The sequence below is a fragment of the Sceloporus occidentalis genome, unplaced genomic scaffold (assembly GCF_023333645.1).
Source record: "Sceloporus occidentalis isolate IW3139 unplaced genomic scaffold, rSceOcc1.0.p SCAF_137, whole genome shotgun sequence".
In the NCBI taxonomy this organism is placed as follows: Eukaryota; Metazoa; Chordata; class Lepidosauria; order Squamata; family Phrynosomatidae; genus Sceloporus; species Sceloporus occidentalis.
The window spans coordinates 2,250,755-2,278,378 of record NW_028317117.1 but is presented as its reverse complement, the minus strand read 5'-3'; the positions used below and the strand labels follow the sequence as shown (position 1 = coordinate 2,278,378).

The window sequence follows — 27,624 nt, the reverse complement described above, 5'->3', positions numbered from 1 at the left end:
TGATTCGGCCGCGTTCAGAGACGGGGGGGGGGGGGGGCTATTAAATATGAATCTCATGCTCCTCTAAACTGAGTTTGAATTTGGAACGCTATGATAGGACGGCGGATCTTACAAGCACGATAATGCTTTCTTGTCCTACTTTTTCAAGGTCGGTGAGCTGGTACATTAATTGCTAAGTACGAACAAATTGAAGTTTGAGGCTTCTCTGTGTCCAGCTCTGGGAGATGCAGAATTCTGAGAGTGTGAGGACTGGAATCCATGAAAACTCTTTAGAAGTTACAGACTTATTTTCCTGACTACTCCCTGACCATCACTCGGGGTTTCTATCCGTAAGCCTCCATTCCAAAAACCCATATGAGGTCACCACAGTGTTTATTGACCCCGTGGAGGGTTTGCCATCAATATTTGAATGTGTCACTAAACTTTAAGATTGTTCCTGGATGGTTTGAAAAGTATCTTGTAGACTTGAAGCCATATTTTTTTTCTTTGGCCAATGGGAGGCCCATCTTCTAGTTGACTGTTTTGGTTCTCCTGAACTCCATTGATGTTTGGGTTGGACATTTTCCCCAGTGGGAGCAGTCTTCCCTTTCATACTTTCCTAATTGAACGTAACCATCCGTGATCATTTCTTCTTTGTTCTCAGACCACCCATTTCTTACCATTGTCTTTTCGAGAGGGCCTCTTCTTCCTTCCCTATGTCTTTAAACTGCCCCACATTTGGCAAAATCCCAGATACGCAACTACATCTTCTTGCCCCTGGCTGTGAGTGCTTCGATAATAGATGACCCCTCCTGATATCACATACATATTTTTAACCCTTTAGCACAAGTTGTTCAATTTTGATACCTGACCATGAGTCAGTAAGACAAACCGACATGTTTCTTTTAGACACATATGTTTCAACAATTTTAGGTATGAGAGGCTGACGGAAATGAAAGAGCCTACAGAAAGTTTAGAGGCCCGGAAGAATTTAAGACAAGGCAGTGAGAATGAATTCAAAGAGTAGAGCTCCCTTCCCCTCCGGGCTGCGGATACTATCATCAAATAGCTGGAAGACGCCATTTGTCAGTTTAATGAGACAAGGAGAAGAATGATGTGAATGCAGAGGAAAGGAGACACTGTTGGATTCGTCCTCAGTAATAGGCATATCTTTTATGTTATCTCTATGACTTGGGTGCCTCCAGGGGATAACCTATAGGGTGACCAGACTTATATCCCGCTCTCACATTACAAGATACAATACATGGAAATAGATGTCCTTTTATTAAAGCGGATGTCCCACTCAATGCTTTATTACGAGTGTCCGGGTACAGAGACATGTTCCTGTGGTTCATAAAGCTTGATGCGTCTCTTTCGTTGTTTTATAGCCATACCCGCATGTGTCTTCGTGTTTATCGCGCACGTTCGTGTCTTTCTAATGTACGCTTGTTACCAAAGAGATACTGTCACATCTATAGATTCTACTGCTGTATATCGCTATCCCATTGTACCGCGCTACGGAATATGGGGGCACTATATAAATCGATAACTAATAATAATATCGGATTCGGACTTCTTGGCACGTATCGAGAGCAAACAATCAGACGGCCTCGAAGTGCCAACGACCCTGAAACAAAGACATCCGAGTCCTCCAGATCTTTTGAATGTTTGTGTCAGCGCTGTCTAGATCCCCCCGGCAGACACTACCCTCCGCAGGGACTTAGTCCTCCCCGCTGTCTGCGGCCGGAGGTGTGATGCGAGTTGTGTCGATGCGGTTCACGGTTCTGTTATCCGTTGTCACCTCGCGTTAAACAAAGGTCTGAGCTCTGATCGGCTTCAGCTTGACAGAACAGACAGTGACAGTGACGGTCACATCTGGCCGCGGCCGCCGAGATAGAGAGCGGCTGCCCTGGAGGAGACCCCCAAAATAGGTCAAAATCACTGGGGGGGCAGGCAGGTTAACCTCTTCCTCTCCAGAGAGTACTGCAAGGAACATGGAAAATAGCTGTTTATGTGTACAGTGCAGCAGGTGGCTAAAAACGCCTAGAATTATCCTTTTTTAAGTCTATATTGTTTATTATCATTTTTTTTCGGTTTATTATGTGTGTTCCTGCCGCTGATCAATGGCGAGAATTGGCGGACCATTGAGGGGGGCAGGGAGCTGCAGCTCTGAAGCTGCAGCTTCCCCTATAACGTAAGTCATTTTTAAAAACGTATTCAGAATTTATGAAATGTTTATTCTTGGCATTAAATCCAGCCCAATGTATTTTTTTTAGCTGAGTTTGTTTTGTTTTAGAATATATTTATTTTCTTTGGTGGAGAAGGAATAATAATAACAACACCAACACGTATCGGCTGCTAGCCTTAGTGTCAGGGCCACTTTTCATCCCCAGTCCAGCCCTGTACCTACCCTTAAACCCCTACAATGATCTTCCAAAAAGTGGAGGGGGTGCTACACCTACAAATCTCTACTAAATGAAAGCATATAAAGGACCTAGCACTGGGGGGGAAGTCCAGCAACAAAATGAAAGAACCACAGTGTTCTATACTGCCACCTAGTGGAAGCTGTTTTTCTTTTTGTCTTATCCGGTATATATTTAATACAACATATTTATGAAGCAGTCTATAATGGAATGGGGGCTGGTAAGGTGGAGTTATACCCCCTCGGCTGCTCTGATTTAAATCTTTTGGGGCGTTTTCAGTGGGATAATATGAAGTCTTCTTTGACAACCGCTGTCCTACCAGGCGTTCTAGCCGAAGAAGTCTGTAAACGTTAATCCGTGATTCTATAATGACACCGTACACGTATTCTTGGGGTAAGTGCAGCCAAAATAATGTTCCTCCAACATAAAAGAACATCTTGTTACATTCACAAATATATACTTAAAAGCTTTCATCACCCGGCTGACAGAAATGCATTTCAGAGGCAATTACTCTTTTTTAAAGTAGGCTGGAAAGTGATTTTCTGTAGCAGTTGTTTTTTTTAAATGGAAAATCAATCGTTTTGTTACAATATTTAATGGGTTAAATTAACACCTCTGCTCACAAGTGGATGAAAAATGTCTCCTGACCGTGATCTTCGTGTTCCGTGGGGGATGAATCAAGAGCACCCTGTGTTGCACTGAAAAAGTCTTGAAGTTGTGCCTAGGGATACTGGAACTAATTTTGTGATTCAGTTTAGATTCAGGACGTGATGTTATATATATATATATATATATATATATATATATATAACACAGCTGCATATCAGCCGTTTGTACGAGTTCTCACTCTGTTATCTGAGCCCCAATCTACTAGACAAACCCCCCGACTCCTTATCATACTGCCTGTGTGAAACAATAGAATGGCTCAGTCTTAATCACCCAGGCAGACTCTCTGAATAATGAAAGTCTATGGAGGGGTGGACTTCATTAGCATCGCCGTAAAGCATCAGCTCAGTGTGGTGTTTGCGCCGGGAAAGTCACCCAAAATATCACATGACTGACAGCAACGGCGGCTCCAGATCTGCAGATAAAGAGAGTTTATTGGGACAAAATGAGATAAAAAGAGGTTTTTGTAAAGGCCAGCCGACATTACTGTATACATCGCTAGGGGTTATTACTGTATACAGCAGTGGGGGGTTATATTTCTGTATACAGCGCGGGGGGGTTATATTACTGTATACAGAGCTGGGGGTTATTACTGTATACAGCAATGGGGGGTTATATTACTGTATACAGCAATGGGGGGTTATATTTCTGTATACAGCAGTGGGGGGTTATATTTCTGTATACAGCAGTGGGGGTTATATTACTGTATACAGAGCTGGGGGGTAATTACTGTATACAGAGCTGGGGGGTTATTACTGTATACAGATCTGGGGTTTATGTTCAAGAAGAAACATATCCCCCCCCATGGAACTTCCACTTTAAGGAGGGGCAGCCATTATAAATATTGATTCTCTCGCTGGAAATGATCCATTCTTCCCTTTTTTTGTGCAAAGATCCTTTGAAGTCTGCAGGGAAACGCAAACAGAACCATCCCAGCGCGCATTAATACCGGACGGGGGCTGCGCTGTCTGCCTGTCTTCTCCAATGTCATCTCCTCGGGAATCGATAGCAACGAAGGAACGCTCTCCTTCTAATCAGATCCGCCGTCCGTGCGGTCTCATTGCACGTTCCAGTCCCTCGAGGTGTCTCCACATTACGGAATTCGAGTCCTAATTATTACAGCTTAATGTGAATTTTCCACTCTAGTCGAGCTCTGGGACTGGATAATTGAGGGAACGAGCTCTTAAAACCACTCGCCGAGCAGCGCGGGAATCGGCGTTCGGTAAGAAGACCACCAGGTCCAGGGCGAGGGGCACTCAGGAATGCACTTTCTTTTTCTAATGTACATTTTGTCCGAGGAAGAAGGTTCCAATCTCTAAAATCCACTAAAACAACATTATTTTATGAAAAATAAACCTGGGAGAGCTTCAGATCCTTCAAGGTTCCCAAGTTACTTAATTACGTCGAAAGATCCACCAGTAAATCCTCTTTTGATCTCAGTCTATTGATTTTTAACGGTAAGAATACACCGGGACGTGATTTCTAGGAAGATCTTACGTGTATCGATTGAGTGAAGTGTTTCCAAATCTTCATCCTCTTATCCTTCAAGTTTTTCTTCTCCTAAAGCGGCCAGATCTGGTCCACGATTGTCTATCTCGGTGGGGGCCTTTTCTTTTATCGCCAGCAATTTCGTAATATTTCTAAATATATTATTAATAATAACAATTATAATAATTACATTTTTCTCTTTATTCTTGGAATTTGAGACTTATTTTATCTTACCGGGATTAGCCACAAATGAACCAGTGCTTCGGAGCGTCAACTTCTTCTAGAACCGAATTATATTTCTTATATTTTTTTTTGTGATTTTTATCAATGATTTCGGTCGGTCGCTTTTGTAGTTCCGGGCTTTTGTGGTTTTGTTGAAGTGGAAGGAAAAGTGAGTCGTCACAATGCGGCTGCCGAGACAAATCGGCCCGTCGGAGGAGATAGGAGGTTAGATGGAGTCTCAGGGAGACGAGAGGCAGAGAAGAGCATTAAATCCTTCACCGTACGACAAAAGCCCAGCCTGTCCAGCAGTCAGCGGGCGACTGATTCTTTTCCAAACACCTCAGTGGGACAGTTATCTGCCGCTTCAATACTTAACTTGGGTTTTCTTTTTTTACCCAACCTGCTACGCGTTTTCATGGATATAACTGTTGGTAGAATAACGGTGGAATGTGAAATCTAATTTTTTATGTTATTTTTGTGGGTAAACCGGTGGAAAACTATATAAATATATATCTAAATATATGTATATATCCCGTTGTACCTTGCTGCAGAATATAATGGCACTATATAAACCAAAAAAATAATATATATATATAACCAGCCCCTAATTGCCCCACTAGACATATGATGTTTGAGGAGGATGGTGGATCAATAATTTTACAATTAATAATGATTTAATGACCGCAGTCGTCTGCAGGGATCGGGTATAAAAATGATACTGGGGATAAAAGGCGCTCTGGCTCTTTAAGGACAGTGGCCGCTAAATGACGAATGTGCGGCTGCCGGCTGGCATCGGTAGGTACCCTACTGACTATATAAATATGAGGCATACTGGAATCAAACAGTAAAATGTTAAAAAAGATAAAAAGACACGGCTGTCAAAAACTGGCACTTGGAACAAATTATAGAACAGAAGAGCCATTAGCCGAGTGAAGAAGTCCTCAGGCGATCTAAGTGATTTGCTGATCGCATCTTGAGTCACATTATTAATATTATTATTATTATTATTATTATTATTATTATTATTAAGATAGTTCAGTTTATATTCTTTCTGGTCATCAGTACAATTTAAGTTTCAGAAATTTTGTTCTAGGACAAGTTTTACTTACCCGGGAAGTCCGGCTTCACTCCCAAAATGATTGAAATTCAAGAAACCCCCTAAAAAAATAGAGGATAAAGGAGAGCCAGTCTATACCTGATCCGCTTAGATTCTAGATTCTAAAACCTGGGAAGTATTTTGTGTCGCGGAGGAAAGGCTCCCATTTTTGTGTCGCGGAGGAAAGGCTCCCATGTCTGTAATCAGGGGAGAAAATGAATCGGATTTAGGAACGGAAATTGGTAATCAGCAAATGGCACACGGACTCCGACAAATTGAGGTGGTGCCGGGGCATCCCTGTCCGTAATCAGAGGGGTCCGCCGTCGGATTGCACATTTCCTCGGCGATCCGATAGCCTCTGAATGCAGCTCTATCCATTCGGCAGCTTCCTCTGCTGCCGTTCGCGGCTTTCATGTTTCACGCCGTAAATTATTTTCCTTCTTGCTTCAGATTGTGCTGCTAATTTCGGAGAGCGCTCTGTATTTATTTAAGCTCGGAAGGAAGATGAAGCCGCCGTTGAGTTGCTGGGTTAAATGAGGAGGAATGTTACAAGAGGCCATAATCTAAAACTAGATAAGTGGAACAGCCTCCCAGCAGAAATGGTAGAGGTTATTACAGTGAGGGGATTTAAACATGCATGGGATAGACATATGGCTCCTATATCTAAGATGAGACCAATGACTGGTTAAGGTTTGGGGCATTTTTGCCTGTTCATCCAGTAGAGCGGTTGTGAGGTCCGGCACTGACGTTGGACGAGACGCCCGGCTCGCAATCTCCGTTCCGGTTCATCCCAAAGGTGTTGGATGGGGTTGAGGTCAGGGCTCTGTGCGGCCGGCCAAGTTCTTCCACCCCAAACTCATCCGACCATGTCTTTATGGAGCTTGCTCTGTGCTCCGGGGCCACAGTCATGCCGGAATAGAAAAGGGTCTTCCCCAAACTGTCCCCACAAAGTTGGAAGCAGAGAATTGTCCAAAATGTCTTGGTGCTGAAGCATTAACATTAACCCTTCACTGGAAGTTAGGGGCCCAAACCCTGATTGGCGTGTCCCAATACTTTTGTCCATATAGTGTATATGGCAATTGGGCAAATATTTTATAGACATACAAATAAAATATTCTACGATTAATTAAGTATTCGGCATATTAAAGAGACCCTGTGCGTGTTCTTCATTCTTTTCCAATAGCTAAAAGCCGCTTAAAAACCAGACTATTATCTGCTTGTACATAATAGACTGCGTATAAATTGCTGATTCTCCCCGTATTATTACATTTTTTTCTCCTTGGGCAGAGCGTTGTAACACGGCTCAGGGAGTCTTTTATTAGGAGTAACGAAGATAATAAGAAAGAACATGTTTTGGAGCAGAGAGGTTTATCTAACAGCCCAATGAATTACGTTAGACGTGGCTGTGCCTTTCGCCCTGGATAGGAGGTGGGGTAAAGTCATCACATTTTAATTAAAAGATGCCCAGGTTTGGTTAAAAAGCATAATGAATAATGGTGGTTCTTGTTATTTGATTTTTTATTGAATAAAAGGCATTATTTGGAAAATAAACAGATTAAGAAGGTTTAATGCAATATAACAGGGTTTTTTTTTAGTTTTTTTCAATAATAAGACATATTAAAATAACTTGTGGCGCAGTGAATTTTGGGGAAAAGTAAGCAAACGCAGCATAAAATCTACAAAACATAATATATAGGGTTTGTGATTCAGCAGTGGATTCTGGGATTATTGGACTCAATTTACTATATGATAGCTGTGTGGTCACTTTAAAATTTTGTGATGTCATCCTTGCAAATGCATGGGGGGGTCTGCAGAATCCCCCCTATATGCATTTGCCCGCACCCCAGCACTTTATCCTGCAAGAGATGCCTCTTCAGACCCCGTGCGCATGTTTGGAAAATGCTCCTTTTGATTGTAAGTGGAGCTCATTCCTGCCACTGTTCCTGGTGCCGTGTTCCAGACATGGATACATTCTAGGAAGGTGCTGGCAAATGGATCAAATCAATCCTGCGGCTTCTATACACATTATTTGGGCTCTTAGGGCTGTAGAACCCAGTGATCCCCTCATACCCAGCAAACATTCCGACCTCCTAGAAAAGAGGGGCATCAGGGGAGGAGAGAGGGGCATCAGGGGAGGAGAGAGGGGCATCAGGGGAGGAGAGAGCTGCATTAGGGATTCGGAACCCAAAGAAGGATTGTTCCCAAAATCCTGATAAAATAGGCGAGTCTCGAGCATTTTTAAAGTCTCCACTGATGGGATTTGAAATAATATTTTTTCTTCTTCTTTACATTCATAAAATATAGATAATGAAAAAGAAGCAAATAGCCGGTAACCCCGGGACCGGCAGCACATTAAGGCCCCGAACACCATTGTTTGATTTGTTAATTTGTACCCACATGGCTTCCTTCCCGGTTCTAGCTGCAGGTGAAACACCGATTATAATGGATTAGATGTCAGTTTTTGCATTTCTTCTGTATTTTCCTATTACGCGGCCGGTACAGAAGCAGTGGTTTGGAATAAACATGCCGAGTATTAATGCCGGATGTAATTGTAATTTGGGATTGTGCCTCGGTGGATAATATCAAACGATCCAATATCAGCAGGGATTTACTCTTTGATTACAAGAAGATCGGTAAAAAAGCTGGGCTTCGCTCCAGTATATGAGGGGTTAAAGGGACATATCCTTTAGATTGTACGGCCACACCTGCCAACTGTCCCGCTTTGAGACATGGCCTATGTCCTGTAGTCAGCAATTCACTAGGTTGCATTCATGCGCAGACACCCGTAGTCGCTTTCCCGAGAAACTGCCGCTCTTTGAGAAAAAGGGTTAACACGAAAAATAGCAGGTTTTATCCCTCTGCTTTTTGTTAGAATATTATGTTTGATGGGGGGGATGGGCTCACTATAATGTAATAAAATGATTACCTCCGCAGGGAGATTTAATCTGCGCTTAGTCTGGCGTCCGTCGTGTGTCCATAATGCTTGCCATGGGAATATAGACGCGGCTGTTATTCTGTGTGATGAGAGGTCCGTGGCTCACGCCGCTGTGTTAACTGATAAAGGCGACTGCTGTATTTAAGAAAAAAGCCGACGGTGACCTCATCGCCACCATTAAGTTGACTTCCATTATGCTTAGGAGGCTCTTTACTGCATAGACATTTCACATACCCCCATTGGGACGCCATAATGGTGGGGTGCGATAGAGACAAGGCCAGGATCATGGCGAGTGGCAGATCTACCTTACCACCTTACTTACCCTGCCGTAAAAATCATGTCTGTCCTATAAAAAACAGGACAGTTGGGATGTATGCATGCTGGGCTTTCAGTAAGGTCTCAGCTGCATACCTGGCAACGCTGCGGGTTTTACCCGAAGGCTCTGGGTGAAGCACTGCTTCTTCGATTCACTGCGGGGGAAACGGCGGTTGGTAAGAGCAGCATTGCATCACGCCCCAATCCCCGCCCACTTCCCCTCCAATAATGGCGTGTGTCCCGTGATGTCATCAGGACCGCCCACAGACATTAGCAGGGCCTCCTACCCACATCTTCCAAAAGTGGTCCGGATAGCGGTAGCCAGAGTGTGGGAAATACCACTAGTTGGGGCTATGGAGATTCCGGTGCAAAGTTCTAATTTAAGCTATAGAATTGAAGAATCTACTGAGCATGTGCAGGAAGTGTACTGACGAATGCTTCCTGCTTTCAGTAGAGGCAGCTGGGGGCGGAGTTACATGAAACAGAAGAATGCCAATAACTTAATAACGCCTGCACCGATTTTCATGCAATAAAATGCACTGGCGTCCATGAAACATGGACTTCTTAGGCAATTCATAAGTTTAGTTCTTTCACAGAGGCTTGAAATATGTTTTAGTTTTAGGCATCCAACGCATTAAGCACCGGTATATGATATTTTAATCAAGGGTTTAAAATCCAATATTTCATGTAAAAATGAACCATATTATTTTGAAATTGTCAGGATTTTGCATAGATCATCACTTTCACCATAAAGGAATACAGAGTGTCTAGAAATATGTGAGAAATAGGTCAGGTTACGCACCAGAGCTGCCATCAGCAATGCGCACGAAACACATTAAACGCAGTTATTCACCGAATTGTGCAATTTTATAGGAGTACCCTGCGGGGTGATCAGGTGTTTCCAGGGGCCAATTCCCTAATTGAGTCTGCTGTCTCATGAAAATCTCTTAAATTAAAAGGTAAATATATATATTACAACAGCAGCCAGTTTTTTTCACTTTAAATATAAATAAGCATATGCCCTAGAATCAGTGGGATTATAAAAATCTTCTCAATTTATTTATTTTTTATGTAAAACATGTTGGATGTGAAGTATCTGCTTCAGAAGCTTATATCTCAGAATAATAATTAACAGCAATAAGAGTGGTATTATGATTAATAGTACTACTGTTCATAATAATAATAATAAGATAACAGAATAAAAAATACTGCTAATAATAATGATAATATAAAATCAATAATAATTAATAATACATATTATTATGATTGGTAACCCATTGTACAGCGCTACAGAATTTGATGGCACTAAATAAAACAAATAATAAATAATAATAATAATAATAATATAAAGTCAATAATAATTAATACATATTATTATGATTGGTGGTAATAATAATAATATAAAATCAGTAAATCATAAATATAATGATTAGTATTATGATTTTTTTTATAATAATAATAATAATTAGAGATAACTGAATAAAAAATAATTAAGTGTAAGGGATGGTTTCCACATTAGGTTTAATTTGAAATGGTGGGAAAATAACGTGAAAAATGTAAATAAGTTCAAGTTTTTATGAAAAGAAAAAAAAAGCAAAATCATAGAAACGTTTGCTGGCAGAGCCAGCTTATTGGGCCCATCTAGTCTGCCTGTTTTTTTCGTCTTAGATTCAGGAGCCATATGCCTGTCCTGTGTGTGTTAAAATTCCCTCACTGTATTAACCTCTACCACCTCTGCTGGGAGGCTGTTTCACTTTCTACTACCTTCTCAGTAATTTTTTATAATCTGCTCCTGAATATCCAAAAGGAAATGTGATCGACCAGATTAGTTAAGTGATCCATTAATATAGCGATTAATATAGGCGATTCATACAGTGGCTCCTGGAAACCGCTGAAGAGCTGTACTTGGGGGGCACAGAGACCAATACTGTCAGGGTGACACAGATACAGATAGAGTATTATTTGATGATAAAGCTGGGCTAGCGGGGCAAGTATCTGCCGCTTAGTTTGCTGTGGAGGGTGGCAGGTGTTGTAAATGCGGTGCTATTGAAATGTAATGCGAGTGTCATCAGGGCGCAGCTGGGGAAAATAACGCATGGATTCCAAGTGATGGGAATTCAGGCAAATATCCGGGGCTCATAGTGTTATAAATGTCTCTGGCGTCTCCTTTTCATCCACCAGCACATCCCGACCTATTAATATTAACGGCGGCGCGGGGTCTTTTGACATATCTGTCCCGATGGGTGGGATTGATCTATACATTGGCTAATATATATATCGTTTAAACCCAGCAAGCTTGCACACACAGCCGAAATGTAGTTAATCACAGTGTTCTGTGGCTGCATGCAAGGTATTATGGGATCACGCGTGGTGGGCATACAATGTACTTTAGTATGCCCACTTACCAGTGAGAGTTTATACCCAGAATCTGTTGCATCCCGGGATAAATGCACACAAAAAACATGAATATTGCTGCTTTACCCATATTTCACATCAAATCAAGACATATTATTATAATAACAATTTTTTCAGGGGGGAAAATAGAGGAATTCTGAAATATCCATACCTGGGTTTGATCCGGAGTCTCCAGGGCAGATCGCGGCTTTCCTGAGTCTCCAGGTCAGTTTCTTTCTCTCAGCTGGGTAGAGGTGTAGCCAAGACGGCTGCCTACTCCCCGCACAACTTCCCCTGCTCTCCACCCAGTTCCCTCCTACTAAATGCTGTCTGGGGCAGTTAGCCCCTCCTTCTCACAAAGCCACTCCCCCAGAAGAAGGGGAAGCTCCAGGTAGCCTACCCTGGAAAGTTCCCAGGTGTGTTGATGTCTGATCCCTGTATTAAGAACCTATTAAGTCAGAAAGAGAGGTCATTTTCTTATTTTGACTGCTGCACATGTGTCATTTGTTGACCTCTGGCCTTAAAGAGCCAGCGCCGCCCCAGCTCATCCCCAGTCTACCGCCTCACCACCCTCTCCCCACACTTTATATCATCCTAAAGAAAAACTCCTTCCTTCCCGAACTTTACTGAACTCCTTGTAGGGAAATCTGTATGATATTTCCCAAGTCTGAGCCTTTGAAGTCTTTCCAGAAACGTTGTGTTATCTCGAAGTCCTCGACTGTCAGCGCCTCTGATTTGTGAAGCTGATCTTCATCTCTAACAAATTATCAGTTTGTACAAATATTCTTGGTTCTGTTGCCATAATAAGGAAAATTATTTGTCCAAGAGGAGATGGAATCTCTGGTCGAAGTGGATAGTTTACCTTTTATTGGGCCGAGATGTCCATCACACAAGCTTTTGGGACCATGTGTGGTCCATGTTGATGATGATGCCAGGACACTATACAAAATCACTGCTGTTTCTATACACATTATCGGGGCTTTTAGGGCTGTAGAACCCTGCGATACCCTCATACCCAGCAAACATTCCGACCTCCTAGAAAAGAGGGGCATCAAGAAAGAGTAGTCTTTGGAAGACAAGAAGAGGTTGGCTATTGTGTCTCTCCTTCTCTCTATACACATATATATAGAGAGAGAGTCTTATATAAAATGCAAAATGAATAAGTAGCTGTTACTATGAGAATTCTAAGCATGATAGGTAACTCCATAAACTTGTGATATATTAGATATTAGCCGACACAGAGACTGTTACAGAGTTGACATAACGAGCTCAGAATCTGATCTTCCTCTAAAATAATGTGACTGGTAGGGTTTGCGTCTGGTTTCCAATCTCCTGCTGTCTTCTCCAATAAGTCTTCACAGTGTCTACCATCCCGCGTCCCTCTGACCACGGTCCCGGTAATTCATTTTACAAAGACGGGAGATATTCTGAGTGACAAATGTCAGATAAGGGGGGGGGGGGCGATTCGACCTCGTTCCTCCCGCCTCGGCGTTCACAGCCGGATTCCTGACTTTTAGATCTGTAGCTGAAAGCGTATTATCTGACTGCCCAGAATATCGTTTAACGAGAGAATTCATTTAACCAGTCGTTCATCGCTGTCCCCGATAATTAGAGGTGAACTGACACCCACGTACTTTTCAGTTTCATTAAATTAATTAATCTAGAGCCTGTGCGTTTTGGTTTTTAATCAATATAATGGTTTCGGAGATATTTTTTTTATAAGGGACTGTATTACTGTAGGACAGCTGAGGTCTTGTCCAGAGGTCTTCTCGGTTCTTCTCACCCTATTTTTACTAACTCCAGACAAGGATGGCTCTTTTCAGTATAATTGTTTTGGAGATATATATTTTTAGGAGGGCTGAGATCTTGTCAAGAGGTCTTCTCATCCTCACCCCACCGTTACTAACTCTACCAGACGAGGAGTGATAGACCTGCTGCAATTTAAATGAGGGATTATCACACAATTTCAGACGGCTCTTTTCAGTGGAATGATTTATTTTTTAATATAAGGAACCATATTACCTTCGGAGGATGGACATCTTTTCTAGAGGTCTTCTCCTCACCCGATCCTTACCAACACCATGAGACCAGGAGCGATAGACCTGCTGCGATTGAAATGCTTAGCGATGGATCATTTCAGGATCTCGGCCGACTCGCTGAACGGCTTTATGATGACGAGTGATTCCAACCCATGGCAGATTCTGAATATTAAGAAATTTGGAAAGAGGTCTAGACGTTTGTTCTTTGGCAGAAAAAAGCCTTTTGGGAGGCCAATTAATGTCCAAATCGGAGCGATGTTTAGGTTTATTTAATCCTGACACTTTTAACTATTACGGATCACTCTTGTACCTTATTGATTACTAACAGTGATCGTTAACTCATTGTTTACTAGAGTGGAATTGAAACGTGTGAACTCAGTAAACATCATGGGGAAATCTTACCTTAGAGTGCTCTTCTTAATTTGTCCGTCTCCCTACCTTCTCTATCAACTGTGTCCCCATCTTCTTTCTTCGCTTTTCTGTGAACCAATTGGAGGAGAGGCTATTCCCGTGGCTCCGCCCTTATGCGGAAGTACGCCAAGGAGCCAGAATAATGCAGACAGATTCACAGAGAAAGAGAGGTGCAGAAATGCGTCTCTTATTCCGCCATTCTGTCTTCATTACTCTGGCTTCTTAGAGTACTTCCGCGTAAGGGACAGCCTCACCCCATTCCTCCAATTCGGGGGAGAGGGTGTGCCTGAGGCTCCACCCATTTGCAGAAGTGCTCCGGGAGGCCTGGTTCATAGAGAAGCAGACAAAGACATAAGATAGAAGAAGAAGAAGAGGCAAGAAGAGAGCTGCGTGAAATAAGACAGGGACACGGAATTTATAGCGACATTGAATGAGAGAGTTTAAGAGAGCATTAGAGAGTGAATGAGAGAGACAGTGTGAATGAGCGTGAGGAAAAGTGAGTGAGAGTGTGCATGTTTTTACATTTTAGAGTGTGTGTGTGGGGGGCTATATATAGGGCCCGTTACCAACACAGGTATCCTGATTTAAAAATGTAAATTGTTTTGGGGGGGGGTATAACTATGAGTTGCTGGAACCTTTTAATTTTTTCTGGATTTCCAAAGTTCTGGAGCCCTCGTTACAAGATTTTCTGGAACTCTTGATTACCGCGTATGCATTTTCTGGACAAAAGAGTGCGTACGGCCGGTATGTGCTGTATAAGTTCCGTTACAGAGGCCGAAAAAATCAAATAAAAATATACTTCCAAAGCTTTTCTTTTCCGTGACTATTGTCCAAGACCACATACCGGCGCGAGATGTTTGTGTTGGTTTGGGATAGAGACAGGTTCCGCTGCGTGAAAGTTGGCAGGGGAGCAATAAGGAGAGATAAGACATCCTCGCTGTCAGCACAAAGCGCGTTCTTATCACCCGGCAAGCAGCGCTCCCCGTGTCTGAACTCCTACTCAGATTAGGCTCAAAAACACAGGGAGCAGGACAGGATTTCCTCGATTTGTTTGGCCACCGCTTCCCAGCAAGCCGGAGAAAACTCGCGGCCCCGGGGGAGACTTCTGAACCACAGCATCCTAACCTGGGGTTTAATCATAGGGTGAAACGTATATATAGACATTCATTTCATTTACTGAGAGGGGGTGGGTGAGTGGAATAGCCGCCCAGCAGAAGTGGTAGACAGTGAGAATTCATGGACCGGATAGGGCATATGGCTTCTGGATCTAAGACGAGACCAACGACTGATTCTTTACGGGGGGGGGGGGTTGTAGATGTGTTTGAAGTTTTATTTCTGGCCTCGGCTGGATCACGGATCGTAGCTCTCGCTCCATCCATATCTTTTGTCTGCCAAACATGAAAACAAATAAACTGGGTCTGGCTTGAATCCTCCAGATACGCTTTGATTCAGTCGCCTGGCGCAGTTTAAGCCCTCACTTCTGCAGCAATAATCCAAAACAGACAATAGCTTCATTTGTGAGACGCAGCCTTGATCGCCTCTAAATAGAACATGTTTTTCTTCTAAAACGGAATCTGGAATAATTCCCAAAAATCTCTCTCTCGGCTCGTAGAGGAGGATGGCGGTTTATTTTTTTGCCAAGCACTTTACAAGGTTCCGGATGCTGTTTTTAGTATTGAGGGGGTGGTTGATAAGTGGAACAGCCTCCCAGCAGAATTGGTAGAGGCTAATACAGTAAGGGAGGTTAAACATGCCTGGGATAGACATACGGCTCCTGAATCTAAGACGAGACCAACATCTGTGAGTCCTACAAGCGGGGGGGGGGAGTAATAATTGGAGGTATTATTAGAATTATTAGATATCCTAATACTGTGCTAATTGGACGATTAATACTAATTGCCTGCCAGTTGTTTCTATTCTTTTTTTTTTTCTTTTTTTTACGACTGATGGGCAGAATTTTGTTGTTTCTGAAGATTCTGGTGCAAAAGTTTCATATACCAGTAGATTGTAAGCTCTTTGAGCAGGGCCCTCCTCCACTGTCAAATAGTTATGTTATATTTATATCACTTATTATGTCCTTTTTACCCATTGTACAGCGATGTGGAATATGATGGCGCTATATATAAAACAATAATAAAATATGAAATTATTAAATAATAAAAATATTAATATGGCATTCTGCAGAATTATTATCATTATGAAGGCGTAAATGGTTAAATAATTCCATCCCTCCTTTCCTCCGACTATTCTCTCCTGTCCCAGCATCATGTGATGTCACTCATGGCTTTGACCGCATTTTGTCATCAGATTTGTGATGTCATGGGGTATTCCACATTTTTATGTGCACGTCCCCGTTTCAGATTTGGGCAGTATTCATGCCAATTTGCCCAGCAGTCTCAATGGACCCCGTTTGTCAGGACTGCCCTGTTAAACTTGGGACTCTTGGCTGTTTTGATGTTGGTGAGCGCTTCCCGTATGTTTGGCGAAAATTGCAGATTTTCGTTTTTCCTCCATATTTGCCCGCCGGTTGATTGCTTGCAGTCCGTTGGCGGCCATTGCGATTTTGTCTCGTTAGACAGGGGGGCCGCGGAGAAGATTTATTTATTTAAAATATTTCACTAAATTAAAATGTCCTTTTTAAGTAACGCCAGACAGGATCAATACCGAAGCTGCAGCCGGCCGAGAGTAAATACACTTTGTGATTGAGTGAGACGGGTGCGTTGCCGGCGCGGGGGGCGGATACATCCGGGGGGGACTTCTCTTGTTTGTATTAAATGTCTCAGACATCACTGGGGGGTGGGGGGGATAATCTGTTGTTTTGGACGGAATGCGAGGAATTCTGAGAGAAGGGAAGAGAGGTCGCTGCGGAGCGTCTCCTGATCGGCTGCCGTCTGTTATCTATTAGCGCGCACAGCTGTCTAACGGCGGGAACCATGCTGTCACTGGTGGCCACTCTGGGGGAAGCTGATCCCCACGCGCCGCGAAGTCACAAAACACTTCCTTCAGTTTCGTGCGTCTTAATATATCAGCTGATTAGACCATGAGTGGACTCCGGATGATAAATCCCAGAAGACAGGTGGCCCTAGATTTGTGGCCCCTAACTATTTGTGCCTTTTTTATATTAACTTCTTGGGCAACTTCTTTATGGCTCCCCCAGCGCTGTATAAAGTAATATAACCCCCAGCACTGTATACAGTAATATAACCCCCAGCGCTGTATACAGTAATACAACCCCCCCCAGCGCTGTATACAGTAATATAACCCCCCAGCGCTGTATACAGTAATATAACCCCCAGCGCTGTATACAGTAATATAACCCCCCAGCGCTGTATACAGTAATATAACCCCCAGCGCTGTATACAGTAATATAACCCCCCAGCGCTGTATACAGTAATATAACCCCCAGCGCTGTATACAGTAATATACCCCCCAGCGCTATGTACAGTAATATAACTCCCCAGCGCTGTATACAGTAATATAACCCCCAGCTCTGTATACAGTAATATAACCCCCCAGCGCTGTATACAGTAATATAACCCCCAGCTCTGTATACAGTAATATAACCCCCAGCTCTGTATACAGTAATATAACCCCCAGCGCTGTATACAGTAATATAACACCCCCCAGCGCTGTATACAGTAATATAACCCCCCCAGCGCTGTATACAGTAATATAACCCCCAGCACTGTATACAGTAATATAACCCCCAGCGCTGTATATAGTAATGTTCATTCAAAGGGTAAGGTGGGTGATTAAGACTGAGCCATTCTATTGTTCCCCACAGGCAGTATGACAAGGAGTTGGGGTGTTTGTCTAGTAGATTGGGGTCAGATAACAGAGCGAGGTAACAACTGGAACTGTTTAGAAGAAGCAGAATATCTCTGAAAACATATTTTTTATCTGCTACTTATAAACATAAAATCCGTGTGGAGCTCCCCTATAGGGGTATCACGTACACCGTGTGCAGTAACACGTGCTAGATGTATAACCTGCGCATGTATAAGTGTTGGGCCGGGAGCCAGCTTTGCAATTAGTCAATAGATACACTTAGTGGCTGTTCACCAGGTTCTCACGATGACTGACGATCCCTTTAGGGAACCACAAAATAGAAACTAGAGATCATGTCAAATATGTAAAGATGTACAACTTAATGGGGAGGAATAATCACTGTGTTCCGGAGAACAGGAGGTTAAGACACATAAGGTGGTTTTGTAACATATATGTATCATGGATATATTCTAGAATTATTCAGAGTGCCCCCTAAACGTCTTTGCCCACCTCATTCATTCTGCAGGGTCCGCCAACTGCGTGGCATTACATTTATAGACCGGAGCATCTATTGTAGATCAGAGGTGCGTTAATGAAGACGGAATCTTAATGGAAGAGGCTGTTAAAGAACGCCTTGGGGGGGCCTTGGTCGCAGGCTTTAGCCGAGGTGTTAATGGAGCGTAAATAAACAGCTTCATAGCTTAGAATGACAAGCAGGGTCCGTATCCAGCGCGCGGTCCCGCTCCGCCACTAATAGAAGTACGAAAAGAATCAGATAGGAGATTAGCCAAGCGCATTCCGGAGCTCACATGTTGCATAGTTACAGGACGGCACTTCTGCTGATAAATACGACCATCTGTTCCGTCGTCTTTGCCAATGAATGCCAGGAACGGGCTGCTATTAACCCTTTCTGCCAAGCCTGGTAATGGAGCTAATATAAAATATTACATTATACAAAAACAGATATGGGGTGGGGGCAGATTCACCTAGGGTGCCTCGTGAAAAAATCCTAGAGACATATCTGCCCTTTTTATTTTTTCTCCTCGGTGCTCCCTGTCGCTTACAAACCGCACTCAAAGGTTTATTGAGATACTAGAGCTGCTTAGAAACAGAGTCCTGTCATTCTGACAAAGCCCCTCCCCTAAGTAGTACAACAAAGCCGTCTGACGTCGTACAATCACTCCCAGTGCCCGGTACTGAAGAGCTGAGTACCGTGCATTGTTGCAAATGGCAGGTAATCTAAACGATACAGAACCGGCATGGGGGCGAGTGATGGGTGCTTTTGGCCAGTGTCCGACTGCGCATTTCCCTGGTGTTTCAGTTGGCCAGTGGCCTGGCTCAGGGAGGAGAATGAAAAGGCAATGCTACCTAAATATCATGGCAATGGCGGCTAACATGTCAGCAGATAAAGCAGATAATATGTGTTTCATATACTTTTATTTTATATCGGATGCTCGATACATTGTTACGAGTGAGACTCAGTTTTGAGTGGTGGAGCGAGGGTCTGAAAAGCCCCCTTCCCTCTCCCCTGAGTCGGACATTTCTCCTGGAAGCCAAGCTGTCGTGGTGATTGGCACCGAGACGGCGGCAGCTGTCAGGACCTAGCGTGGAACAGGTGTAACCGGCGAGGGATAAGACAGTATTTTCCGCCCCGTTGACCGGCTGAAATTTGTCAGGCTAGGCTGGACGGAACACCGCAAATTAAAGTCATTTTTATAAAAAAAAAAATTGTAAAAGATAAATCTTTACGGATACGGGCTTGTGGTTTATAAGCTATAAAGTGGTGGGATACGCCCGTTCATTCAAAGGGTATTCTTCTGGCATTATATTCGAGGGTCTTTCTGTGCCGGACGTGATCTGTACACTCTTGACGTCCATGCAATAGATAATAGGGAAAACCTTAACGCACATGCTGCACCTCTTAACTTCGGGGGAACCTTCTTTACATTTCTATAGTGAAAGGTGAGTCCAGAAGGTGTCAGGGAGCTCTCCCTTTTGGGACGCCCCCCCATATAATATATTATAAAACAAAGCCACCATTGGCCGTTCCAATCTCCCAAACAGGGCCTGAATGGACCAGTCCAGCCGCCTCCTGATGATGGGTGCGTATGGAGCACCAATGGCCAGTGAGCCTCCGGGCATTTACACGGTGTGCCACATGAGTAGTCCGTGCCTGCCTCATATGTTATAGCTCAGGAGATGGTGGCTTCAGATGAAGCGATGCTTGGTGACCACGTAGTGATCCCTTATTTACTTCCCACTTCATACAACGTGCGCTAGCTTTCAGCTCCTTGGAGGTTCGGATTTCCAATGCTGGTAGAGAGAATTTCCGGTCGTGGCTCATCGAAGAGGCCCGGGCGGCCATCATTTACATCTGGGGTTGTCTATTCTCTTGTGCAGAAGGAACTAACCCAGTGTTTTGGGTATGGACTCCTCGTACAGGAGGGATCAGTCTCATGTAATAACCTAAGATTATGTAGAGGCTTCCCAATGGGGGCCGTGGGGCCAGGTTAATGAGCATGTTCCGGATTCGGTCAGAGTAGTCTCTCCCTGCCGTAGTAACAGCAGTAACAATTTGGGGTTTATTCACTAAAGCGAGAGTTTGTGGGGGGGTTGTGTATACATTATGAAGGTCCAAGCCCTAATGAGCTTCTGCTGCAGGAAGCTTCCACGGACACATTGAATTATACATGATACAGGGCCAGCTCAGCCTTTCTTGCTGGAGATGCCGGCATAGTGTATAGCGGAACGAAGGAGTTGAAACCATAACTCCCCTGACCAATAATTTAATAAAGGAATATATTGATAATATTAATAATAATAAAGCCATATTTTTTATCCCTTTAGTTCAGCAGTGCAGGGACTTTGATTAATGATCTCTTATGGTTTCCATGGAGGATCCGCGATGGTCTGATCGCTATGATCAGCACTTTATTCGTAGTTCTGACGCCCTGGTGTTTGGGTTCACCTTTGGATACCATTCCGGTTAGTGAATAGAACGGAGCTGGGATATCAATCTGAGCCGTTCGCTCGACTGCCTCTGCTCCAAGGGTGTTCGCTAACCGGCTCCTTCACGTTCTTCTTCTTCTGGCTCCGGGAAGCGATCGATAAGAATGTTTTCACAATAAATTGCCCATCATCATGACAAATAGGAGACACCTCTGAGCGGAATCCGGGAGTTAATTCGGCAAACGGCGTCTCGGGGGCCGCGGAGACAGCCTGAAGAATAGATAAAAGTTTTCAGCCTGATAACAAACGGGGTATTTAGGGGCGAAAGACAGCGTTCGATACGCCGCGCGGACCAGGACGGAATCCTGAAAATGACTTTCTTCCAAGTCAGGAAAGATCTAGATTAAGGTTACGCGGCCGATACGATGATTCCGTTCTAGAATCTTCAAATTAAACGATGGGCCGCAGCTTTATTTATTTATTTATTTTTGTCGGAAGACGGTTGTGGGTTTTCCATGTTGTATCGGCTTTTAACATCCCTGAAGATGGATTTTTATAGATATAATTGGCGCTCGTACCATGGAATCGTTCAAATGCATCGGTGAACTACATAAGGATTAATTATTTCCACTAAATCTTAAATTATGGGTATTAGTCATGGAAGTGAAGACAGGAAAAAGCCCAATTTACACGCATGTATTAAACTGGATTTAATGAAAAAGGGCTTAAATGGAGTTGAATGGTAGATAAGTGGAACAGCCTCCCAGCAGAAGTGGTAGAGGGTAATACAGTGAGGGTATTAAACATGCATGGGATAGACATACGGCTCCTGAATCTAAGACGAGACAACGACTGATTAAGGTTCGTCTCGGGGGCCGAATGGGGCCGATCTGCCGGCAGGTTCTATGTTTCTATGCAAACCTCGCTGTATTAGACTCTACCACTTCTGATGGGAGGCAGCTCCATTTATCTACCACCCTCTCAGCAAAAGAAGTATACTATAGTGCGGGAATCAAAACGTTCCATCAACTTTATGAAATCCTCGTACGATCGCCCCCCCCCCCACCATTCATTAATTTGTCCTTTCTGTCTATTCTTAGAATCAATTCATTTAATTAGATTTGGGAGAACCAATTCATTTAACGACTGGATTCCCGAGCGCCGGGTTCCTGGCGATTATTATTTATGTCTCCGTTTGGAATGCTTCCCCTTTAAGGATGGAATAATTTGCCTGTCAAGGGGCTCGTTGGAAGCGAGTTTAATTAAAATGTTAGAACTCCAGAACCTCACCTCCCGCTGCCATCAATCGGTCCCCGTTACCACCAGATGACGCCGCGGGAGGTGTCAATTAGCGAGGAAGCCACGCCGAATATCACAAAAATATAATGTTTTGGGGTTTTTTTTTCCGGAGAAACAAGGGTACGTTCTAGATTATCCTCCTTATTATCCACCGACTGTAATCCCTTTTGGACATGTTTAAGACGTAGTAATTTCCTGCAGTTTTTTTTTTTCCTAATTAAACTAACAATGGCGCGTTCATTAAATCCGCCCGGTCTGAACGAGTGTGAAAAAAATAAGTATATTTAAAGCAAAAAAAAAAAAAAAAAAAGAGAGATTAACCGTTTCCTTGATAATCTTTTTCTGAGTAATATGTGTAATTAGCGATTTATGGGTGATGAACCGGGAGGCGTACTTAACGGAACCAGGGTCAGCCCTAATATCTGCATGCCAGTCCTGATATAACTCGGGAGGACTGGCGCTTTGAAGTCATCGGCTGCCTGACGGCGGACGTGCGGCAGATGGCGGGATGAGTGGGTGGAGCTACCAGCCAGCGGCTCGTTGTGCCCGGTGTGCCCAATGGCTGGTCCAAGCCTGGTATAAATCCTCGAGTCCCCAGTAGTTCCCTGTCCCTTCAGTAGGCTGCTTCTAGATTTATGGCGTCTTATCCTCAGTTGCCGCACCTTAGTATTCCAAGCCCAGTGCCCTGAGACCGTGAGACCGGGGTAAAGCCCAGGGGGCAAAAACGTGGCTCTCATCCCCTGCAGGATTTACTGCCTTGTATCTGCTTTGCCCTCACTCCCAGCACTCCCAGTGTCCCCGCCGGTGGTATACCTGTTGAAGTCTTCGTCCGAGATGGAGTACGGGTTGAGTGTTTGTGTGTAGACATTAGATCCAACCTGCCGTTTTCTCCCCCCGCCAGAAGATCGTCGCGAGGAGCCCGTGGCCTGGGTGTATTCTACAGTGCATGTGTCTCCAGTGGTTTAAAGCAGCTGGAGATACAGCTCTGTTGGAATAACAAACAGAGCCGAGATCGTCCGTCATCCCACCGAGGACCTCGTGGCATTAGCATCATCCGTGGAGATCAATAACAGGGACAGACTGACCCAGTTACTCAAGGAGTCACAAACAACTTGTCATGCAGATTTCTGAAGTCATCTCCGTCTTAGAGGCAACTTTTAGCTTGTCTTTTAAAAGTCTAATTAAATGTTAAACGAACATTATCAGGATATAAGGATGCTGTCCTAACGCGGTCCCTGCTGCCCACTTCCACTGCTCCCAACCGTCACTCTGCCAATTGCTTTATGGCAAAGCCTAGGAAGGTCCTTCTCGTAGATGTTCATTAGTCACACAGTGGCTGTAGGTGATTAAAACCCAGGAACTTTGTTACTTCTCTACAGTAACGTAACTAAGATTGCCAAGTTCCGGGCCACATTCATGTCTACCTAAGATACTTTGTTTTTAGGGTAATGATCTACATACCGCGGGGATTGTTGAATCTTCCGTTGGAGGCTTACTCCAGATTTCGGCTCCACTTAACTTAAAACATCAATACAAGGAATGGTTCATTGGACCAAACGTTGTCCGTGCACAAAGTATCTCACATTGAGCATAATCTACAGCTCTGATAATAGGATAGATATTGAGTTTAACCTGGTATTAAAGGGACATGAACCATTTGTGTTGGTCTGTGTTGTTCCACTATCCATGAAGTACGACTCCCACGATCCTCTATCCTGATCATGGGTCAATATCTGGAGTGCTGGAGGCTTCCTATGAGAGCACTGACCACTTAAAAATCTCCCGGAGATCACCGTGTCCTTTATCTAATAAAATAACGTCATGTGATCACTTTAAAATTAAGCCAACACATCCTTTGACGTACATGGTAAGCTGACAGTAACAATGTTACTGGATTATTGCTGTTAAGAGTAATTATATATATATATTGCTGTGAAGCCCTCAGTGGTGGCGGAAATGTATATCTTTTTATGGATTGATTGTGTTTCCCCACCTGAACACGCAATAGGGGGTTGTCTATAAGTTCCATTATAGAAGGCACTGAGCCTCCATGCCTCACATCCTATGCCTGGTGTAACAAGGTTACCCTCCAAGGTATTCTTTATTACCCCTTTGCACAGGTGGGGGAAGAGGGTTGGTGGTGATCAGCCACCCCTTCAAGGGACCCCAGTTTTGTTGGTTTATAAAAAAAACTTTTTGATTGTTAAACACTTAGTTTTGCAAGTCGATGGCGAGGAAATGCGAGGTGTCATTCAGCTACTAATGTATGTACAAGCATGTGAGGGCGAGTCTGGCCATTTAACCGACCACTCCACATTTTAGTGAATAGACCCCAAAGTCGTACTATTTCTCCTCTGTTGGATAAGTTCCCTGTTGATTATCTTATGAGAGCAGGAATAAGGACATAGCTGGAGATTCATTGAAAAAGAATACATTATGTGCTTGGATAGTCATTAGGAGTTCAGAGACGTGCGCAGTATTTATGTTGTGAGAAGTAGCGCAGAGCACCAGCCGAGCAGCCTGGTTTTATATTAACAGGAGACGTGCTGTTTAGATAAAACACACTGGCGCCTCTCCCCTGGGTAACCGCGCAGGCAGCAATGCATTTAGATATACCGTCTGTCTGCTAAATAGGACAAGCAGAACCATGCGCAGAACGCCGTCACCTTACAGAAACACAAAGTAAACGAGAAGAGATGCTGAAAGTGCATATCAGGCTCACACGTGTCGATATCAGGCTCACACGTGAAGATCTATATATATATATATATATATATATGACTAAGACAGCGATGAAATGTCTGTACCGGGCAAGAATTACTTTCCAGAATCCACTTTTTTTTTTTAGATTGCCTCCCACTGAGCATTGCTAATATGAGCAAAAATGAAACTTTTTCCGGTGCTAAAATTCTCTAGACCCTTGAAGATGGCATTTATCCTTCTCCTACGTCATCCCCCACCAACGTCTTAAAAATAGTCACTGTATGTGGGCTGCAGGTAAACGAAGTGACTGTTTTCTTTTCTCTACACATGGGATCCGTGCTGCGGCTCCAGAACCCTCGGCTGTATAAAGCTCATGGAACATTGATCATGAGTGAACCATTCGTACACCAACAAGACAATCAATACTTCATTAAATAAAAGGACTAAATGATCTGTGAAACAGAATGCGCGCATGCTCCTGGGTGTCACACATTCACCTGTCTCCTCTGTGCCCTTAATCCTTATCAAGCAGAGTCTCCTTGTATTCTCCTTATCTGTCCTCCTCAACCTGCTTCTTCATCGGCTTACATCTTCATCGCCTTTTCTGTCCTTTTCCATATCTGTTACTTTACTTGATTCTGTACCTGAATAGTCCGAGCCTCGGCCATCAGATATCTGTATTATTATTGTTTCATGTATTTTGCTTGGTGCCACCGATGTCCACCTATCAGGCCACTTCTCCCGTCCCATACAATAAGCATGTTGAGGATCCTCTTGATGTCCACTTTCTGAGCTCCTGATTTACAGCACAATGAAATAAATACAGTATTTACTACTCAAACAACCCTCAGCCAACATCTGGACAAAAGCCAACTAGCTTTGAAGTTGTACCATACCCCCCCAGTGTCCCGTTTTAAGTAGGACTGCCTCAGTTTTTGGGCGCCATCCTACCGAGCTGCTCCATTGTCTACGTTTTTTTTGTGGACATTGAGGATCAATATTGTGGTGAGAAGCTGAACCCACAACTCTTCCTTTAGTAAATAGATCCCTATGTGTTCAAGGACAGAACCTGTATGTTCTCCAGTTCAGCTGGTTCAGAGAGGAAAACAGCTGTCCATGGTCCTGAAATGTGTTCCAATGAAATATGGTGGATTGGCAGCCTCGGAGGTCTGTGTCTCATTAAATGTGTAAAGTATAGAATTCTAAGAAATATTCAGCTAAAATAGAAAGTTGGGCAGCGGAACCCTGACTTCGCTCATCGCACTGGAGAGGCTAGGGGATCTGATTTTGTAGCTTGTAGGTACAGAGGAGAATAGTCCTACTCCACGGACTGCGCTTGTCACATGAGCTTTAGTTTGATGGTGTTAAGTTTTGGTGTTTTTATTTAAAACTAAATTAGTTTTTTGACCAAAGATAAGTCACACGGCCGATATATCTGGAGACCTCCTCCCTTCTGGCATCTAGAAGATAGGTGGCCTTCAGTGCCATATTTCTGCGCATGCACTGGTTCCCCGTGAGATGCCACCTGGAGTACGTCATGCCCCCTATCAGCCTGTGCGTTCTACCACGGAACCATATCTTCGTTCACTGACATTTCAAATCACGCGCGATACATCAGTCATCTGGCCAAACAGGAGGAGACGTGAAAGGTCAGAAAACAGAGAGGTACGGAACGTCATGGAACCAGAGACAAGTCCTCTATCACACGGAATGGATTTCCATTTCATCTTGGCCTTTCCCCAATGGCCATTTTTTTTAAGCCATTTAGGTGATGTTCCACTTAGACTAAATATCAATTGCACTCTACATTGTTAATAAAATGATGGCTCCTCTAAAGGTTGTTTGCTTTGTTCCTCTGAAGGTCTAATGGCATAAAAACAACACGGAAAGGTATTTCCAAGTTTCTATGGCAAAGCCGTAACGCCCGTCAAAGGATTTTATTGACTTTTATATTGCGTCTGGGAGGATTTACTGAGTTTAAGAAAGAGATTTATTGGATGAGATCTCCAGAAATCCATTTGTTTGTAATGTTGTTTAATAGATCTTTGTATAGTTGTTTTTTTAAGTAAAATGTTACCAAGGTCTTCTGAGTTAAGTTTTTGAAAAAAAAAAAAAAAGGATTGGGTAAAAAAAATTTGCTAAATTTGGAGTAACCGAGGAACTGACCATTTTTTACATTCATGAATCAATGACATTGGCTAGAAATCATACGTGGAATCTGTTTGACAGGATGCAGTAAGTAATGGTTTACATCGAAGGGTTAATGTCACATAAGGACAGGCATTATTTAGCCAACTGTGAAACAGATGGCAAAATTAGATGTTTGCAATATACATGAATGTACCTGCGGCCACAGAATTTGCATGCATCCGTAACCTCGCCGAAATCAGTCTGAAATTATGAATCCAGAGTAGACGTGCCATTCAAAACCAAGGCAGATGTTCTATAATCTTACATCTGGAACCAAGGATCCAGAACAAAAGTAATCTTGCGTCAGGAATCCGTAGCCTGCGATCTTGAGTGGGAATCCCACCGTCACATCCGATGTTCAGTAATCTTGTGCCTAAAGCCTGTGATCTAGAACCGGGCTAGATGTTCTGTAATCCTGTGTCTAGAACCTTAAATGCAAAGTCCATCCAGATGTTCTGTAACCTCATGTCTAGAACGGAAAACCCAGAACTAGACCAGGCAGTCAGCGATCCTGTGTCTAAAACGTAGAATTTATTGCCAATCTTGATGTTCTAAAACCTTGTTCTAGAACAGAAAACCCCAGACAATCTCCGATCCGGTTTCTAGAACCAGGAATTTATAGCCAATCCAAGTGTTTTGTTACCCTGTGTCTGGAATCAGAACCTAACCAAATCAAACTATATTTTTTTAAAAAAAGAACCCACAATCAAGATGCTCTGTTTCGGGGGAACCTTTAAATACTCTCCT

General features: G+C 43.4%; 1 protein-coding gene across 1 annotated transcript in view; it reads left to right on the top strand.

The window, feature by feature from the left end:
* The window catches only part of LOC149281239 (cGMP-dependent 3',5'-cyclic phosphodiesterase-like), a 252,062-nt gene that overhangs the window by 127,492 nt on the left and 96,946 nt on the right, over positions 1–27,624 (top strand). The window lies entirely within an intron of this gene.